This window comes from Rousettus aegyptiacus, unplaced genomic scaffold (assembly GCF_014176215.1).
Source record: "Rousettus aegyptiacus isolate mRouAeg1 unplaced genomic scaffold, mRouAeg1.p scaffold_m13_p_5, whole genome shotgun sequence".
Lineage (NCBI taxonomy): Eukaryota > Metazoa > Chordata > Mammalia > Chiroptera > Pteropodidae > Rousettus > Rousettus aegyptiacus.
The window spans coordinates 97,253,495-97,271,921 of record NW_023416308.1 but is presented as its reverse complement, the minus strand read 5'-3'; the positions used below and the strand labels follow the sequence as shown (position 1 = coordinate 97,271,921).

At 42.4% G+C, this 18,427-nt stretch overlaps 1 protein-coding gene and 1 pseudogene across 5 annotated transcripts in view; both read left to right on the top strand.

Moving 5' to 3' along the window:
• Window positions 1–18,427, top strand: part of MPPED2 (metallophosphoesterase domain containing 2) — a 156,984-nt gene that overhangs the window by 127,021 nt on the left and 11,536 nt on the right. The window lies entirely within an intron of this gene.
• LOC118603221 lies at window positions 13,877–13,995 on the top strand (annotated as a pseudogene).

The following is an 18,427-nucleotide window of genomic DNA, read 5'->3' as shown; positions in this document are numbered from 1 at the left end:
GTTAGTTCTCTTGGAGATTCATAATATGTGCTAATACACTAAAGGCTCTGAGAAGTCCTGTAGTAAAGAAATCTCTTTAACTCAGCTTTTCACAATTGTGTTTGACTACAGCACCCTGTTTTTAAATTAACCCAAGACCTATTATCATTCCACAGAACACACTTTGGAAAATGTGACTGCAGTGGGATTTATTAGCATCCTTTGGATGCATTCTTGTGGTGGCACCATGCTGACAGGATTTACAAGCAGGCGTACCCCAAATAGAAACCAAAGGCAAGGCCTCCGCCACTGATTTTATGGCAGTGCCAACTCAGCCCTGATTGTTTATTAAGTGAAATGAGCATGTCAGTAAAGTGTAGTGGGAAAAAACATTGGGCTGGGAGTCAGGCTTAGTCTCGGCCTGGCACCGACTAGCCTTGCTTCCTTAAGTAAGGAATGTAACCCTATTGAGCTTTTTTCTACCCGGAAAATGCCATAAGCGTACCTGTTTTTCAACCACCCTCATAGCCATCATTCACTCAGTGCTCTAGAGTCTAGAAAAGGGGTAGGGAAACTTTGTGTGTGAACGGCTGCAGATTAAATATCTTAGACTTTGCAGACCATCTTGTCCCAGCTGTGGCACCTCGACTCTGCAGTGTGGAAGCAGCCACAGATGATACGCGAAGGAATAGGCGTGGCTGTGTCCCAGCAGAACTTTTTACAAAAACGGTCACTGGGCCATATTTGGCCTATAAGCCATAGTTAGCTGCCCCCTGGTCTAGGGTATGTCGAGGCTTTTCATGTATTGCCTCTACTTAACCTTGTCGGGTGATAACAGTTAATACCTTAATTTATACCTGAGGAAACTGAAGGATAGAAATGTTTAGTAACTTGCTTAAGGCAATAAATACAGTTAATGAGAGGACCAAGAATTGTGCTTTTACCTCCCATATTAAACTCCCTTCCCTTATGACATGACAAAAACAGGTCATAAATTGCAAAGGTGTATACAAATAGGATGTAATGTTATCCGAGGAAATTCCCATTTACTTATCTATAGGAAGCAATTCACGAGGAGAAGCATATGTTATATTTTGCATAATAAGCTTGCCATTCCCTCTTATCCTCTCTACTCCCACTTGTACACTGTGTCCCAGGCCCTCGCCTTGAGCACAGAGTATTATTCACCTTCTCTTCCTTTGGCAGTGACTAAGATTTCTAGAGCACCGCAGTTGAAAGAGATCGCCTTTTTCTGGAAATTACCCAAATCCACCAGCAATCTATTGAACATAATAGCGACACCGCAGATGTACCTGCAACTTCAAATTTTAAGGTGTTGGATGCTGTAGACTTGGAGCCTGGAGTGCCAGCAAATTCAAACTATTTCTTAATAAAAAATAACCCCGTGCACGTTCATTTATATTTTTCTTCCTAAGTGGAGTAAAACTAGCCCTAGAGTCAAGTTTGAAATTATTTTCATAATTTTGGGTAATTAAGACACTTCCCAGATCTCATTAGCAAAAGCCCAAAATAGAATAATTGCCATATAATTAGTGATTGGCAGATCTTTAGAGGTTTGGAGTGTTTGTTCTTTTCTGAATCTGGAAGTACAAGGGCCTAACCTGAGTTTATCTGAACACAGGATAATTCAGAACCAGACAACATTCCTTTGCCAATTCACTTTAGTCTCAATTGACGTGCTTTACTAAACTCTGTATTTTCCTATGAGTTCTTGGACAAATTTTGTCATTTTCTACTTAAATCTTTCTCCCTTGTTGGATTCCTGTTCCTGATCAACTGTTCAGTGTGTTCTTTTTCTGTGACAACGTGCTACAAGATTATACAGGTGGGGTGGCCAGAAGCTGTTCCTGTCCCCTAGAGGTTACAGTCTGGGTAAGAAGGTAGGACCGCATGGTAATGGCTTAGGAAAGATAGGGGGGCAGATCATTCAATTAAGGTTGTTGTCTGCTGAAGTTTAGAGTTGGAGCCTTCTGTTTTTCTCTCGCATTCTAAATTTGTTGCAGAGCCACTGTGGTTGTCACCGTTGATCTCACAACAACTCTACGAGGCAGTGTGGGTAGGACACAGATTAGTACTATCTTATAGTACTAAAGTTGGAGCACAGGGGAGACTAGTAACTTCTCCGAAGTCACACAGCTATTCATGGGTTAAAAAAAGGAGAAAAGAAAAAAATAAAAACACTAGTCCTTCGCCCTCTGTCGCTACCTGTTTCTACTGGGATGCATGGCACATAGCACATGATTTCCTAAGTGTCTTGTCCCTTTATCTTATAAGGAGAAAGCGTATGAACTTTGAAGTCAGGCATCTCTTCATCCAAGCCCAGCTCAGCCACTTGGCTGTGACTTCTCAGTTCAGTAACTTAAGCATTCTTAGTCTTATCCTTCATAGGTTACTTGAGACTATAATATCTACCTTGAAGGACTCTTACAGGGATTAGATAGAGGACAAATGTGGACAGCACCTAATAAGTGTTTAATAAATGGAAGCTTTTATGATTATCCTCCAGATAGAGTTCATCACTCCCCACACACTCATACCTCTTACTACACAAGTCTGTCTCCTTTACCAGACCATGAGCTCTTTGCCAATAAAAGCCATTTCTTCGTCATCTCTGACGCATAAGAGGGCTCAATACATTTTCTTCACTTAACGAACACCTAGCACTTAATGTGTATCAGGACCATTCTGTTTTACTTATTTTAACTAAGCCCCTTGATAACACCTTGAGGTAGAAAACGATAATGATTCCAGTGATACTGATGAGAAAACTGAGGTCCAGGGAGGGTTGCCAGAGTTTGCCCAGCCAATAAGTGGTGAAACAGGATTTAAACACAGTTGTGCGGCTCCAGAGTCCACGCTCTTCCCCAGCGCGTGATGCCATCAGAAGGACTAGGGGTCCAGGCCTGTCACCTCTGTTCCCCGCAAGGTCCCTGCTCCTTGGCCCCAGAGGTACATTTTATTAACAAGCCAGAGATTCTCCCATGAGGTCAGATTCCCTCTGCCCTCCTTGTACTGCACTTGATCTCTTGATCTTGATCCCAAAGTAGCAAGTAAAGAGGACCGCCGAACCCTAGGCCTGAATTTCAGTGCAGAATCTAGAGGTGTTTCGAATGAAGCGGGAAGGTTGCCGATAGGCCAGCTGGGTAGAGGAAGGCTGGGGAGTAGACTCTGTCTAGAATTCGAGTAAGTGTTGATATAGAGGAACCCAGATCAGGTAGCCATGGCTAGATAAGAAGGCAGGTGCTTATTCTCCTGCAAGGAAAGGACTGACTTAGGAACTGAGCAGTCCCTTTCAAGCACTCTCGCCATTCTAGGGTAGGAACGTGATGGAGAAAAGAGAAGCGTTCAGGTCTCACTTAAGAGAAAGTAACAAAACAAGGAATCAATCTCCCAGTCCCCATTTGAGCTTCTGTCTCAGGTAAGGTGTGCAGTCATTTGCAGAGGTGTGCAATCAGTTTAATAGAATCATAGAAAAGCTTGAATGAACAGGGAAAGGAACATATTAAAGCAAACATACGGTAGTAAAAAGAAAATCCGTTCTGAGTTGTGGGTGGCTAAATCGGTGTTTAGGCCCTGGTTTTTATTGCATCCCAATGCTGTGAGCAGAGCAACTCTGAGGCAGGGCTGGTGATGACAATATCCATTAAAGTTAATTTCCTGATAGAGGCCACTTAAATCTGATTGTTGTTTTAATTTGTTTCTCTGCTAATTTCCTTCTGCTTAAATAGTCGAGGCTCTCTGTACCTCCCACGGCCAGCCCAGGCGTCTCTGAGAGGTGGTATCTATCATGGCCTTGACCATTTAGGAATGACCACACTCCCTAGGCTAAGAGTCCCCAACTCCCAGGTCATGGACCAGTACCTGTCCACAGCATGTTAGGAGGTGAGCAGCTGGTGAACGAGCAAAGCTTCATCTTTATTTGCAGCTGCTCCCCAGCACTAGCATCACCTCCTCAGCTCCACCTCAGATCATCAGGCATAGCAACACTGGTCCCTGGTGCCAAAAAGGTTGGAGAACGCTGCTCTACGCAAGAGGTTACTTCTTTATTTATCACTGGAACCTGGAAGTTGCCTGATGTGGAAGATAAAGACGCTCACTTTAAAAATTTACTGAGTAATTGACTTACCAACTGAGAAATCTTTCTGTTACTCAGCAAAGGCCCAAATCCACAAAGATCTTAATGGGAAAAATGTAAGGCCCAGCAGTGTCGGAATAACTATTAGGGTGAAGTCCAGAATTTCAAATTATACATATATGTCTTTTGTGGGAAGAACCAATATAAATACAGGCTAAAACATCAAAGCAGGAAGGAATAATCTCTTAATGATAGCAAATACAATGCCCTGTTGGAAGTGTTTTACAAACAGGAAGTTTGAGAGGTAGGTTTTGTTATCTGCATTTTTACAGATGAAGAAGCTGATGCACGGAGGTAAATCAAGCTAATAGCCAGGATTTGAACTAAGGAAGCCTGCTACAGGAGCTGGCGCTTTACCATGAAGCCAGTGCTTCTCAAACTCTGGTCCCAGGGCTCACCCACATCAACAGCAGCACCTGAGACTTTCTCATAAAATGCACATTCTCACGCCCCACCCTGGACCTGTTGAACTTTGCAGTGGGCCTTTCAGGTGATTCTGATGCTCTCTAACGTTTGAGAACCTCTGCATTATACCTTGCTCCCTCTCCAGAATTTGTTGTTGCATCCCATAAATATTTATCAAGTTAGTAATAAAAGACAGACTCTGTTGGAAATAGAGCAAAGACAAAAATGCCTCCCTTCATGGAGTTTACAGTTTGGAGAGCGAGACAGACACTAAAAAAATTAAGGAATTTATTATACGCTAAGCTCTGTTATCTCAGGTTGGTAGATTACATTGACGGGGCGGGGGGGGGGGAAATACTGAACTTTAGCACTTTACCCATTGACGAGCAGGTGAAGGAACAGCTACATAAGAGTTTAGGAACTTGCCTCGGTTGACAGGACTGTTTATAATCCAGAGGCAAATTTAAAACCCAGGTGTCTTGGTTTCTGATGAGAGAGTCTTTCTACTGTACAATGCTGAGCAAGTTTTTCTATTCTCCTTCACCAGTATCTAGTCACGGGAAAAAAATAACAAAGTTTATAGACACTCTGACCTGAGACTAAATCCCCTCTCTGCCACTTACAGATTGACCCCACATGGATTAACGTGGAGAGTTTGACAGTTGTCTGTAGAGGCAGAGCTGGAAGTTCAAAGCCACCGCTTACTTCTAGCTCACAAAACTGAGAGAAACCCCGGTCTAGAGAGAGAGAGATGAATGATGGATGGGTGGTCAGCCTTTGTCAGCCAGTCGAGTGTCACTGCTCATGGACACGCAAAGCTTCCTGTTCTTCACCTTCGTCAAGCTTTTGGGAAATAGGTTTTTTTCTCTTTTCTCCCTGTGGTATCCTTAGCCAGCATCCTCAGAAGCAGCACGAAGTTTGCGTATATCAGGAATTCTTCCAAATGTAGAGCCACCATGATCGAATATCACTGCCACTACTAGTTCAAAGTTTTCTGTTTGGGGAAGAGCCAGCAAAACTCTGACTCCTAGAATTTTCCAATTGTTGAAAAGTTAGACAACACCACTTTTGCTACTGTTCATTTAAAGGCTTTGAGAAGAAGGTATTGAGTAGCTAGAAGCTGTGGCCATTTCATGAAGGAGGTCGTGCGTCATCAGATAGCGACAGTGGAGAAGAGTGAGGGACACAAATTCTGGTTCCCTCGCTTTTAAAATACTAGCAGCAACAAGGAAGAGAACAGAAATTTCTCTGTAGAATTAATAACTCAGAAAGCCTACAAACAAGAGCCCCTTAAGAACTCACTCAGAAGCTCTGCTAACTCTGATTTAATTCCTGACTGATATGCTCTGCTGGCCCCAGAAGAACCTGAGTAGCAGATTTGAAGGAGAAATGGAAATGCTGAAACTATGGGCTCTGAGGCAAACTGAGTTTGGATCTCAACATTGCCAGTCAGACGTGTAGCCTAATCAAGTGATTGAAACACTGTGGACCTCGCCTCATTTGATTGTCTATAAAACAGAGAAAATAACAGTCATATCTCATGGGGTTGTTGTGAAGTTAAAAGGAGCCAATGTATTGAAAACACCTGACAGGTGACTATATAATTCTTTTAGTGGTGGAATAACAAAAATCAAATTGAATAGTTAGCATTTATTGAGAGCTTCCTATATGCCAGGCACGAATCTAAGCATAGCATAGGTATTAATTTATTTAAACACCACTATTACCATTGGAAATGCATTGTGTTATCTCATATACTTTGCCAACCAGGAAGATTTAAAAAGTGTTGTTTTTAAGCACAACCAGCAGTATACCTGTACTTGTAATACTATGAAAATAGTCGTTTCACTTTTTAAAAATATCAGCATCATTAAGGAAAATTATTGCTCCAGATGATAAATCAGGATGATCTAAGGATTCGAGTGTTCCCAGCGTAGAGCCAGGCCCCTCGAGGATAGACACACCTGTCTGAGAAGTGCGGTCCTGCCTTCATTTATCGTCTCACCTCTGCTGTTCAGGGGCCACCATAGCTGAACTGGTGATGGGAAAGGTGGCAGGTGAGGAAGGGAAGAAGCCCATATCCTGTGTCTTTCCTCCCCCCTTACAGTGGGAGCTGGGGGCCCCAGAGGAATCTTCACCTCCTCCCTTCCACCTCCTGTCAATTCCGGGTCCTGTTTTCCTCTGCAGCTCAGCATCAGTGCAATGCCAGTGTGGTAGGCAGAATAATGGCCCCGCAAAGATGACCACATCATAATCCCCCAAAGTTCTGAATGACCTTACATAGCAAAACTGATTTTGCAGATATATTAAGGACTTTGAGATGGGGAGATTATCCTGGATTATCTCGGTGGGCCCAATATAATTACAGGGATCCTTATACGAGACAGGCAAGAGGGTCAAAATGAGAGAAGATGTGACCACAGAAGCAGAGGTCAGAGTAATATGGCCGGGAGGCAAGAAACGTGGGGTGGCATCTAGAAGCTAGAAAAGGTAAAGAACTAGATTCTCCCCTAGAGCTTCCGAAAGGAGCCAGCCCTGCCAGCACCTTGATTTGAGTGAAATGAGACTCATGGGCGAAGACATGAGAGTGAAGGAAAAGAAAGGTGTGATGGGGCCATCTGGGGCAGGCCTGGACCTACCTGTGGGATGTGTTTCCTAAAGTGACTTTCAAGGGGATTGGTTTCCAGGGTTTATTTTGGCATGGTGATTCAAAAGGGCTCTCTGTGTGACTCTGAAAATCTCTCACCTCTCTTTGCCTCAGTTTCCACATCCATAAATAAGGTTAATCCAAGCCTTTACCACGAAGGGATGTTGTGGGCGTTGAATGAGTTCATGTATGCCAAGTGCTTAGAACGGTACCTGCCGCCGCATCATAAGCTTTTATAAATGTTAGCTCTTGTTAATAGATACAGAAAAAAAGCGGGACGGGATTCATAGGGACCCAGAACATGTCTGGAACATGTTCAGTCATATCATGTTAAACATAGTTCTCTTCTATAGGGCTTCTCAGAGTCTCTACATGGTAATGGTCACTTTATACTCCCAAAGTGGAGGGGGAAAGCAATCGCGTTTCTCAAACTTGTTTAACCAGATCCTTTTGTGATTCAGAACGATCTCAGATCAGATCCATTAGACATAATATGGGAAATACTGCCCTGCAAAGTTAAACCAGGAAACCTCAGTTCACTTTTGCCCAATTCGTAGCCTCTGCCTCTGGCCCCAGAGCCACCACCGAACTGGAGGTTGGGGACCAATCTCACCAGGGCCAGGAGAGACGCGTCCCCGGCACTCAGCTGTAAGTCAGCCCTCTCTCCATGTTCACATTCTAGGCAGTGCGCGAGCCCTTAACCATTACTGTTATTGTGTGTTAGTCATCACGTGAATTAGCTCGGCTCCTGGGGACTTGTCTAGAACCTGGTGTTGTTTCTACAACGCGACACTTAACAAGTTCCAACCAGGCAACCTAGAAACGGTTTGGGAAACACAGAGTGCACAACTTGGGGACCATCGATTGAGTTCAACTTCAGTGCTCTGAATTTTTGAGCAGATAACTTAGATCTTATACATCAAGATGGTTATCATACTCCTCAGAGTAAGCAATATTCAAAGAGGAATTGTATGAGGACTTGATAGGATGGAAGTGTAACAGTCAGTTGTATTCACTCTGAGGCATGTATTTTAAAAAAGTAAAACACTATAATGTAAAAAAATAAAAACCACTGTAGTGTCATTACATAAGCACACTTTGTATAAACATAGGAAATCTAATTTCTGGGGAATTTCATCTCGAGAAATCAGTCCTGGCTCACATAAAGAAAGATACCTTTCAAAGTAAAAATATAACACATTTAGTTAAGCTCAGGCTTTTTTGTTTTATTTTGAAAGCTGTAAAGAAGTAAACTGTAACCCTCTTTATTTTTAACAGACACCTCTAGAAAACCTTGAACAATGTTCTATTTATAAAACAAAGAGTCTGTTTTCATGCAAACTTGTTTAGTCTCTTATTGGAGGAAGACCAGGACTATCAGAAAAATGAAATGTTTCTCTTTCAAGATATCTTGAATTCATCTGCATCTCTTTAAGAAACAATAAAACGATTGACCCGGTTTTGTTTTAACTAAGGGGAGATCACCTGGAGATTGATAAATCGTGTTTAATATTCTGAGTAGATCGGAACTTAATGAATAACATGGTGGGGGCGGGGAGGGAGTGAAATTTGAAATGAGAGTACAGTCTGGCTTTTGTAAGAGTTATGCTGCCGAGTGAGAGACGGCAGACCTAAATAATTCTCTGGTTAAATTACTTCACTATCACATTATATAAAACATTTATAATTTCATCATTCTTTAAGGCATTAAAAAAATGAAGAAACTTTGGCTGAATAAATTCAATGGCTATAAATGATTCTAGAAACTGCAGATAAGTGACCCAGTACAGCTAGAATGTAGTGAAAGAGCAGGCAGTTTCCACCCTTCATCCTGTGCAATTCTGCTAATCTTTTATAATAATAATAATAATAATAATAATAATAATAAAATCAACATTTATTTAGAGCTTATTATGTGCAAAACACCCTGCTAAGAACTTTACATGGATTATTTTGTTTAACTTTCAACAGTATACAGATGAAGTAGATACTAGAATCGTCTCCATTTTACAGATGGGCAAACTGAGACTCAGAGAGGTGCAGCAGAGGAGGTGTTAGCACTGGTTCAGACACAGGTCTGACTCCAGAGTCTCACTGTTACAAGGACTACTTAGTTCCTCCTTGGGTCACCAGTGTACATCTGCTCAGTGCCGGAGGCTTGCTGTGGAGTCCGGTGCTGATTACTACTCTGCCTTTTTATGATAACAATCCAAGAAAGCTTGGTAATCTGAGAAACCACCCCTGACCGAGAAAGTAGCTATCTTGTTTTTCTTCACATTTTTTCCTAGTCATTGCTCATCCCAGGAAAAGTTAAGTGAGACCTCTTTCAGATGGGTATCTCACCTGGTATATTTTGCCATTTGTACACATGATTGTCCATTTTTTCTGGATGTTTCCATATCCCCTCTCATTTCTGATCTTCTCTTAATACAGAACCTGGTATGTAGTAGCCACTCAGCAGATGTATGACGAGTGAATGAAAGGACATGCCTACATGCAGATTACATATAGATTTGGACACTGTGTGGTGTGGGCTAACTTCTTCAAGCAATATTATATCTTAAGAATTTTCTGTGTTGCTACCTTGTCTTCATAATTAGTGCTTGTTTGCATAATATACTTATCATTGGATATTATAATCATGGTAATTTTTTAAACTGTTCTTATTTTTATGCAGAGTTTAGCATATATTTGTTTCTAATATTTTGCTCTTATAAATAACATTGTAATGAATAACTTTGTGTATAGCATTTTTCCCTTGCTTTTGGATTATTTTGTAGGATAAAATAATTTAAAATAATCCCTAAACAGGGATTCCTGAATCATAGTACTAATAGTTATGCAGTCTGTGATAGCATTGTCCAATATAAATATAACATGAACCACATATGTAATTTTAAATTTTCTGGTAGCCTCATATAAAAACTGGGGGAGAAAGTAAAATTTATTTTAATAATATATTTTATTTAACTCACTATCTCAAATATATTATTATTTAAACGTGGAATGAATGTAAAAATTAAGATTTTTTTATATTGTTTTTGTATGCAGTATTCACGGTAATGTGTGTGTTTCACATTTATAGTACATCTCAATTCACACTAGCCACATTTAGAGTACTCAGTAGCCACATAGTGGCTAGTATATTTGGCAGCAAAGGCCTACATTATAATCCAGTATATTTAAATGTTTTTTGTTGTTTAAAAACCCAAACTATAATCTTTCTTGCCCCATCCTTACCTCCGCATATTATCTGGATCACTCCCTTGGGCATTTAGTAAACTCTCTTGCTTTTTTCATTATTATCAATATTTTCTTGACATCTGTTATACATCAGGCACTGTATTAGATCTTGAAGACCCCAATATGAATAGGACAGGGCTCACGATCCATTGAGGGAAGATAGACATATTCATAACACAACTTTTGCTTAATACTTGTTGGAATGAGGTGGGAAATAAGTTAAAACTCACACATGCGCAGAGGCCAATAATAATCCAGAGTATGATAAATTTCACAAATGACAGTTAAATTGCTGATGGCATTGGGGAAAACTACTTGGGGAAAATATGAGTTGAGCCTTGAGGGCTCAGTAGAATTTTAATGGGCAGAGAGAGGGGAGAACAGTTTTTCCTGCGACTATCTCGTTAGCCCAACCAGGTGGCAGGTTGGGATGGTCTCTCATTGTATTTAGATCTCCCTGGAGGCCTTGCCAGAGCCCTGCAGTGGAAGGTACTCAGTGATGTTTGCTGAGCCCAATTAATAATATATGGTTGGCTGGCACACGGTGAGGGCGACACCAGGGTCTGTCTGCTCGCTTTAACGTCTGAATTGAAGGGGCAGCTTAAGCTTTTCACTCATTCCTCTGATGGTGTGTACTGCCCGTTTGCAGTCATAATTTTCTCACTTTACTAAATCGGTCTGGACTGAAACTAGTTGTTTAGAGCCAAAATGGTAGATAAATGGGGCCAACACTTTAACTTACATCTGACCTACTTGTCACTTATTCTAGTCCCTCTGAGCTTTTCAAACAGTATAAACAGGCAACATGGATAGCCAGTGATATGGGAATTAAGAAGATACTTCATCAGAAGGCACTTTCCTCTTAGTTGCAACTCGTTTATATGGGCATCTGTTAGATAACCTTGCAAACTTCACAGGAATTTCTATCCCCATTACACAGTTAAGGAAGCAAGAGATCAGAGAGGTTACTTCCTCAAGGTTATGTAGCAAATAAATTGGAAGAGCCAGTACTGGAACCCATGCCTTCTAATTCCAAGATGTGCTGTCCCATTGCCCAAAACTGGTCCACCTATTTTGGGCAATGTATCTGAATGTCATCGCTTGTTGCTTTGAGATAGATCCACTAGATTCTTTGGTATCTACATTCTAAATCAGAGAGAAGGTATGTTTCGTGGTCATACAAAGAAGATAAATTAGGAAATAAAAACCAAGGGTTGGTGATATTATTTTTGTAATTATATTAACATTCATAAAGATGATCACTACAAGAGCTGATATTTAATTCTTAGTATAAGGCACTCTGCTAAATTCATTATGTATAGTATCACATTTAATCTTATCCATAAATCAGTGTTGGTGGATTATCTCCATTTTACAGATGGGAAATCCAAGATCAGACAGAAGAGCTCGCCCAAGGTCACATTGCTAAGCAAAAAGTAGTCAGAATTTGAACCCAATCTTATCTAATTTCTAACCTTATGTGTGTAATCATCAGACTACAAAGTATGTTCATGCCACCTCAGCTGTAAGTGACCTTGGACGAGTTATTAAAGTTCTGATTTCTGTATACTGTTTTCTCTAAAATTAATACCTTGCCCATCACTCAGGGTTATTGTGAACTAATAAATGTGGGAATGATTTGTAATAAATACTATGCAGTTATGTAATGTTAGCTACATTTAAACTAAAATTCCTCAGTAAAACAAAAAATGAACCACCACCAAGAAAGCGGTGCCTGACCCACAGCAGATACTCAGTCAATGTGTATCAAATTACTTGAATGAATACAAGACCTCTGATGCTGAAGATGACATTCTGTTCCCACGAATGGCAGTGGGGAGGAGAGAGAAAAAAAGCAAGCTGTAAATCAGCTACCTGAGTGAAAGTCCCCCAAATTCAACAGTTTCTTCACCCCCTGGAAGAAACTGCTTTACAGTCAAAGAGTAGAGTCTAAATAGATAATGAATTCTTCAAATCTCTCCCTCCACACTCACATTTGGCTGTATGGAGATTTTTATACCAAATATTTTTTTCTTCCTAAATGATACAAAGTCAGTATAGAAAAAGTAGAAAATAATAGACAAATAGAAAGAAGGGGGAAAAATTCACCCTAATCCTCCTCCCACCCCGAGATAACCATTAATTCAGCATCTTGGTCTGTTTCTTTTTTCTAAGCATTTTTTACATACTTGAATTCATACTGAAATTCAAATTAATACTTTGCTTTTCCATTGACCATCAAGGAATAGACATTTTCTCTTGAAGTTACGCACTCTTCACCAACATTCATTCTTAACACAATTTCAGTTGACAGATACTTAAGCGTCTGCTCTGTGCCAGGTGCTGGGGACACAGTGGAGAACCAGACTGAAGTCTTTGAGCTTCCGGTCTTCCCTGGCATGTTTAATGAATGGCTGCATGGTATTTTATTGTCCACTTATTGTTTATTCTCTTTGAATCTATTTTTTAGGTGGCAGACTTTCTAACAGCACAATGCTCCCCAGCTATATCTGTTTGCCCAGTGCCCTAGAATATGAAATAGTATAAAAAGAAACCAGCATTAGCAATGTAAATATATGACACACTCACACAGACACATTCTAAACTAAAAATAATAAAATGGTGTATTATCCTCCATTTGGGGACAGAGATTTCATCAGTTTAGCCCTGTTCAGTAACACCAATTTTTAAGAATTCACTGGGTAACAAGATAAAACATAGCTAAGCCTGAACCCATCTTTTCTCTTGTTCTTACTCTTTTGAGAAATCTAAGTTAGAAAAACACTCTCTACCTGCTAAGTTTTTGTGACATATCTGTGGGGTGGGGTAGGAAAAGGAGTGAGGGAGGTGCAGGTGCTCTCTGCCCAGTTCTGCCCAGGTACCTGGCAGCCCTCCCACCTCCGCCGCTGTCCTGTTTGTCCTGTGCTTTGGAAGCAGCCAGGCATGTGACACATGCTGCCCTTGCAGGCTTAGTCTCCAGTAGGATATGGATTTGTGTTTTGTGGTCCTGGTTTTAGCTGAAGAGCCTTATTAAGGGGTGAGCAGGAGGAAATGAGAGGAGACCTCCCTCCCCCAAAAAAGTCCTGTCAAATATGCCATTCATCACCTCCTGGCCTGGGGGGTGATCCATATTTGGAATTGCTGGATTAATTCTCAGATCATTTTGACGTTCCCCAAGTTCCTCTGAAATTGGGTTACTTAGAAGGGAAAGCCAGAGTTAAAGACTTCTGTTCAGAGCAACTCTACCTGTGAAACAGTGAGCTGTGGGTTTATCCTGGAAACTGAGTTCACTTTCGTATTCTCAGCACCTGTCTTACCGGAACCTGGCTCATATAGGCATCCAGGTTGTCTGCTACATGAGTAAATGCTCCAGAAATACCATATTGAGCTCATCCTCACTGGGCTTTCAACCCAGTAACTAGTGCTTCATGAAGAAAGGGACGCAAGTCTACGGCCATACCCCCCTGAGCAAGCCCGATCCCGTCTGATCTCAGAAACTAAGCAGGGTCGGGCCTGGTTAGTACTTGGATGAGAGACCACCTAGGAGGACCAGGTGCTGTGGGCATAAAAAATAAAAAATAAAAAAATAAGGGTTTGTAAGCTGACAAGGTCCTTACAATCTGTGAGGTCAACCAAAGGTTGCCTTGCCTGAAAAATAAAAATTAAAAAAGAAATTTTAAAAAAATGAAAAAGAAAAAGAAAGGGACGCAGACTTATCCATGTCTCTCTATGGCCAAGCTTAGTGCCATAGAAACCTTAGATAAAAGAATGAATGCTGCATACCCATGCAGCAGACTGTTATTCATTCATAAGAAGGAAGAAATTTCTGACACATATTACAACATGGATGAACTTTGAACACATTACGCTAAGCAAAATAAGCCAGACAGAAAAGAATAAATATTGCGATTCTACTTATATGAGGTAACTAACATAGTCATGTTGATAGAGACAGAAAGTAGAATGGTGGTTTCCAGGGCCTATGGGGAGAGGGTGATGGAGGACTATTGTTTAATGGGTACAGAGCTTCTATTTGGGATGGTGGCAAAGTTCTGGAAATGGATAATGGTGATGGTTGCACAACATTGAATACCACTGAATTATACACTTAAAATGGTTAGAATGTTAAATTTTTATGTTATATGTATTTTCCAGTAATAAAAAACGATTGCCAAAAGTGGGGTGGGCGGGCGGGCAAAGGCAAATGCTGCTTTTCTCTTTCTGCTTCTCTCCATCTGTTGAGCCTCCCTTTTTCTGTGAAACCTGGGTGATGAGTCCTGCAATGTCCCTCTTTGAGGAATTCTGTCTGCCAGGGGTTAGATATTCGTGCAGGTCCCATTGGAGGCTGTTCAGCTCAGGGCCCATCCTTGAGTCAGAGCACCCTGGTTTGCTCCTCTGACTTCTTCAGCCACAAAACAAAAAGCCACTTCTGGAAGCACCGAGGCATGTCCCTAATCGCTTCACCTGCCCACCCAGACAGACGGCCGGCCATGGTCTTTTCTCTGCTCCGTCAGGCTCTTTGCATGATGGATGGGCATAGCTTCCCTCACATCCCTATGGGAAGGAAATGGATTGAAAATCTTCCTCTTCCTGCTATGAACTTGTTTATAAGATTAAAAGCAGGTATGCTTGGGAGAGCCTGCTAGACACTGTTATTTTTAATAATTCAGGGCACACCAAGTTCAAAAACAGGTCATAGTGATTTTTTTCCTTGGTTCCTAAAGCAAACTCTGCTTACACCATCTCCTTTTTCCAGCGGGGGAAAGGAAAAGGAATAACCGAGGCTTAATTCTGACACTTGTTCCTTATTGGTTACCAAAGGGGGACACCATTGGCATGTTTATAAAGACTGTAGCTTGTGCTGCCTTGTTTTACGAAGCCCCTGTTCATAGCTCATGGGCCTCAGGTGACTACCTCAGGTGTGATTTGTTCCTGTCCCATCTATGGCAAAGAGACCACATTATTCACCCAGGCCTGCCCTTTATCAAAACAGTATCTCTTTTCATCCCAAGGCCCTCATAAGGAAAGAACAAGTTACAAAGTCATAGTGAGGAGACGGGACTGGACAGCTGGTGCGAGAGAAGCCGGCACTGCCCTTCGGTGGCAGCTGAGCCTCCTGTGGTTTGGGCTAGGCAGGCTTCCCAGGCAGCTGGGGTGTAAATCTTGGCCTGAAGCGAAGTTGTCCCTCCCTCTCCTAGTGGTGTCAGTTGGTGTGTGTGTCATTTTGCTGCACAAGGTGTGAAGTTCCTCCCTGGGCTAGACATCTTTCTAATTGCGTGGAAGAGTACGTTCCAGGCTGCCAAGTGGAGGGACTCGGGGAGAGATGGCTGGCTTCTTAAACAAACTCCAGAGCTACGAAGAGAAAAGGAGGCGAGGAGGGGAGCGGGGCAGGTGTCTGCCTTTCATCTGGATATTCAGGATGACACATCTGGTGCCAGGGAAACCGCTCTTTCTAACCGACGATGGGAAGCTTTGCAGTCAAGGGAGGGCTGAGCTGTCAGGTGAGCTAGAGAGCAGGAATTATCGTGACAGCTTCATGGCATGTGAAAGGCGCTGTGAAGTGCGGTGTGATTTTAACCAGTGGTGGTTAAATTAGCTTCTCTTGGACCTGGTGTGATGTGCAGTCAGAGATGGGCCGATGGCAGCTAGGAGTGCCAGGCCTGGAGAAAGTTGCAATCCTGAAGCGCCACCATTTAGGAAAGACAGTGTATGTGAAAAACCAGCTCCCAGATTCTGAGTTCTGCTTAATGGAGGCGCCAGGCAGCAGTGATGTCATTAATAAGTAGCTTGTCAGTTCCTCCAGTGAACCTCTCTGAGCCCCCTATTATAAATATTCCAAGGACCCAAAGTAACCTTCTTTAAACTTCCCCAATTTAAAATCCTGTCAAACTCTAACCACCTGTACTAGCCGGCTAAGCAGCCTTGACTAACTGTTTTGCCCTGTGCTCTCACATTCCACGGGATTGTCTATGCAAGACTGAGTGAGTCAGCGAGCGAGTGAGCCTTTTTGAAAAACTTCCACTCAAAAGTGAACTGAGGAAGTGTCTTTTAATAAGTAATCAGCCAGAGGAAATCAGGCTCTATCTAGCCATCTAGTAATGCTTGCCTGTTCATTGGAGACTTTTTTCAAAAGTCTGGAGCTGGAAGGTCTATGATTTGATGAGCCGGAGCTTGGGAAATCCTAGAGAGAAAAAATAATGTGAGCAACTCTTTGTGTGTATGTGTGTGCGTGTATACATACACAGGTATTGTTAACATATATCATATATAAATTAAAAGCTGCGTGTTAAGGCTTCATGGCAGTACTCTGCCAAAAGTTTTACATAAATTATCTCACTTAGTCCACGTAGGCAGATACTCTGTTTCTGTTTGAAAGATGAGAAGACTGAGGCTCAGAGAAGCTAGTAAGTAGCAGACCTGGGACTTGAATGTGGCTCTGTTTAATTTCATGATCCATGCTCATACCCACTGCTTATAAAACAAGAATCCAAAACAAGAATGGCTAACTTTTGCAGAAACTCCAGGTTCTCATAGCTCTAAGTGGCATGGGCAACACACCAGCCCCTATGTCTGGGTGTTAGGTGAGCCCCTACATTTTCCCTTTCACAGCTTCCAGGCAGAATCTCAACCCACCCCCCCCCCCGCGCCCCCCCCCCCCCACCACCACCAGGAGATTCCAAGCCCTACTCTCTGCAGGAAGCACCTAAGAGACTATATTAGGTGGAATCCCAAGTCTTCGTGATAAAGCCTGCCCAGACCCATCTGTCCATGGATTTGTTGTCACCGACCAACAACAGGGCTGTGACCTGAGCAGGCCATCTGAAGTGAACAAGCACCAACTTCTTGTTTCCAAATCATGCTTTCCTGGGGCGTGCCCATTCTCCCTCCCACCCCCACCCCTAGAAGTCGGTAGGGGAGTAAACAGCCATTCACCTGTCCCAGCCTCGGATTTATGGTCCGGCAGCTCCCTTCTGCCCATACCACAGCACTGTGTACTGCAAACACGGATAACCTTTGCTGTGATTTCATCTCAACCTGTTTCCATATAGCAAACCTGTTTTGTATTGACATTATTTGAAACAAGTTCTGCCTCTGTTAACTCCCTTAGCGCCTGCTCCTGGACTCGTGGCCCGGAGAGGCCAAGTGCCTCTAATTCCGAGAGCAAGGGGAAGGGCACCTTGAAAGGACCCCGAGAGTTCATCTATCTGAGTCTCGTGTCCAGTGGCTTCAGGCAGCTGAAATGCTCCCCTTCCTCTCAGGGTTTTCTAATCCCTCTCTATGAGGGGACGGGTTATGGGCTCCAACTGGCCCACAGGCAATAGGGTGCTTTGTGGGACATTTTTTTACAAGTTAGTTCCCATGTGGTATTTGTTAGTCACAGCTAATTATGAAGTCCTTGGCTGAGGCAACAGACATTGTTCCCTTGGATTCCTCTCTCCTCCTTTTCCCCTTGGCTCCCCATTGCTACAGAACAAAACCAATTGTGGGGTTCTGGAGGTTGACTGTGCACATATTTTCCAGGGACCCCCTGATGGGCTCGCTGCTGGAGTTTCAAGTTTCAGGTTGAAACTCAACTACTACGTAAAGCATTTTTCATTGATGCTGACACATGCTGTCTCTGCTCCATGCAGTTTTTTCTCTGTACCTCACTGGCAGTTTTGATAATTCATTAAAAGCAATTCACAGCATTTATTCAGAACAGTGATAGTCTGCGCGGAATTCTAGAATGTTAGGATTTCTACGTCACAGTAAGATCAAGTGCCAGGTTTTGCCAGCTGTGCCCCCTTCTCAGAGGAAAAGGGGGCTGAGTGAGCAAGTAGGTCCAGAGCCCCTTCTTCCTAGTGCCCTGGCAAGAGCACCCCTGCATGCACCTACTTTGGGTTTGGGGTTTCTGCAACCTAAAGAACAATTCTGAAATCCAGTAATCAAATCCACCCACTCATTCATTTCTCAGATGAGGAAACTGGCCCATTGAAGGTTCTTCTTTTATTTAAGGT